We start from the raw sequence: 2,731 nt of genomic DNA, 5'->3' as shown, positions 1-2,731 counted from the left end.
ACATCTAGGAGCCTGCCTGAACACTCAACAGGAATGGAGGCTGAGGGGACACCATCCTTGTGGTCTCTTTGCCATGCTCCAGAACACCGGCGTCTCCCAGAAGGCAGCTTTTGAATACACCTGGTGCCCCAATTTTTGCAGGGGCCATCTAGGGGACCGCTCTTGCTTACTTGGTTCTGGAGGCCAGAGGACCTTACATTCCTGGTCTCATGGGACTGTAATAATTGGTGTGACCCAGAAAGGAGCTCACACCATTGAGGACCCTAATTTCTGCAACTGTTTCTAGGGGACACCTCTACATCACCTGACTCTGATGGCCAGTAGGACTTAGACTCCTAGGATCTGCAGGACTGTAACCAAGGAGAAAAAGCTCTTAAGCAGCCATAACCTACAATGCACTACAAGGAGCAACAGGCCCAGGAACTGTCTGTGAAGGACTGTTAGTTCATCATCATGATTGCAGTCTGAGGGCAGACTTTTTTTTAATTAAGGATATATCTTGGGGCCAACTGTAATCCTTTCCAGAGACCTCAAAGGGCAGGCAGTATCTTTGCACTCAACCTCTAACAGGCTCCAGTTTACCACTGTCCCCTGGAGGAGAGCTTTTACACGTTTACTAATCCTTCTCAAACTCCTCCAAAAAAACAGAAGAGAGGGGAATTCTTCCAGACTCATTTTACAAGATCAGAATTACCCTGATAGCAAAACCAAAGATGACAGAAAAAAAGAATTACAGACCAATACTCTTGATAAACACAGATGCAAAAACACTCAAAATATTAACAAACCTGATTCAACAATACATTAAAAATATATACCATGATCAAGTGGGATTTATTCAAGGGATGCAAGCTTGGTTTAACATCTACAGTCAGTCACCAGCATATACCACATTAACAAAATGAAAAATAAAAATCATGATCATCGTAACAGAGGCAGAAAATTTTTGACATTTGATAAAATTCAACATCCATTTAAGATAAAATCTCTCAACAAAACAGGTATACAGAGAACATACCTCAACATAATAAAGGCCACGTATAACAAGCCAACAGCTAACATCATACTGAATGATGAAAAGCTAAAATCAATTCCTCTTAGATCAGCAACAAGAAAGATGCCCATTCTCACCATTTTTATGCAACATAGTACTAACCAGAGCAAGTAGTTATACACACATATGCGCGCGCACACACACACACACACACACACACACACACACACACACACACCATCCTAATTAGAAATAAAACTATTTGCAGATGACATTTTATATAGATATAGATATATAGATATAGATATAAACACTGAACCCTCTAGTGGGTCAAGGTATCAGTGGGAGCAGCCGAGTGGTAGAAGGAGCCATTACAGAAGCTAAAGTTGCCTATTAAGCTGATCAAGATGACAACCTCCCAAAAGCACGGAGACTTTGTGACAGAGCCCATGGGGGAAAAGCCAGTGGGGAGCCAGCAGAGACTGGTGAAGTCTTGGGCAAGAAGCTGGAGAAAAGGGGCTTTGACAAGGCCTATGTGGTCCTTGGCCAGTTTCTCGTGCTAAAGAAAGATGAAGATCTCTTCCAGGAATGGCTAAAGGACACATGCAGTGCCAAGGCCAGACAGTCCCAGGACTGCTTAGGTGCCTTCAAGAGTGGTTGTGACGCCTTATTGTGAGGCTCTCTGGGGAGCCCCCAGCCCCAAGGCCCAGCATTGAGTCTCAGAGTTTGCAGCCATGTAGGGACTCCTCCCCTGTCCTCTACAAAGGAAGAGATTTCTGTTGTACTCAACCTCTGCTGTACTTCAAAATCTTTTGGAAGTTCTCTCCCCCTCCGGAAATTCTCCCTCTTGCATGAGTCTTCCTTTTCCTTCCCCTGCCAGTTTCATGTCAACAATTCTCAGCCTCTTCCAGTGGATTCCTGGCCCCTCCCAGACCTCCCACTCCCACCTCCACCTCTGGTCTGTTTTATGTTCTTTGGCTCCTTTCTTAGCAGAACAGTCACTGTCCTTATAAAGTTTTTTAAATCAATTAAATCAGTGGCCTTCAAAAAAAACAATAAATAAATCCTAAAACTGAAAGGTTCTACCAGAAAACACTATTAGAATACATTCAGTAAAGTTGCAGGACACAAAAATATGCTGCATCTCTACACATTAATAAGTATTAGAAAAAATAACAATAATCCCATTTACAATTGCATAAATAAAAAATAAAATACCTGGGCACCTGAGTGGCTCAGTCGGTTGAACACCTGACTTCAGTTCAGGTCATGATCTCGTGGCTCCTGAGTTCAAGCCCCATGTTGGACTCTGTGCTAAAAGCTCAGAGCCTGAGCCTGCTTTGTATTCTGTGTCTCCCTTTCTCTCTGCCCCTCTCTTACTCATGTGTGCATGCTCTCTCTCTCTCTCTCTCTCAAAAGTAAACATTAAAAAAATAATAAAATACCCAAGAATAAATTTAACCAAGGATCTATATACTGAAGCCTCAAAACATTAATAGAAGAAACTGATGAAAACACAAATGGAAAGATATTCTACAGTTATAGATGGAAAGAACAAATTGTCCATACTACACAAAAGCAATATGTACATTCAGTGCAATCCCTTATCAAAATTCCAATGGCACTTTTTTTAGAGACAAAAACAAAGAATCCTAAAATTTCTATGAAACTTTAAAAGTTCCAAAATAGGGCACCAAAACCCATAAAATACCTAGGAATAAATCTAACCAAAGAGGT

At 41.7% G+C, this 2,731-nt stretch overlaps 1 pseudogene; it reads left to right on the top strand.

The window, feature by feature from the left end:
• The first annotated feature begins 1,321 nt into the window (after nucleotides 1-1,321).
• Nucleotides 1,322-2,155, top strand: LOC121026421 (barrier-to-autointegration factor-like; annotated as a pseudogene).
• Nucleotides 2,156-2,731: the final 576 nt, after the last annotated feature.

Source organism: Herpailurus yagouaroundi, unplaced genomic scaffold (genome assembly GCF_014898765.1).
Source record: "Herpailurus yagouaroundi ecotype Mexico unplaced genomic scaffold, PumYag 98259, whole genome shotgun sequence".
Classification (NCBI taxonomy): Eukaryota; Metazoa; Chordata; class Mammalia; order Carnivora; family Felidae; genus Herpailurus; species Herpailurus yagouaroundi.
This window is presented reverse-complemented; position numbering and strand designations above follow the sequence as displayed.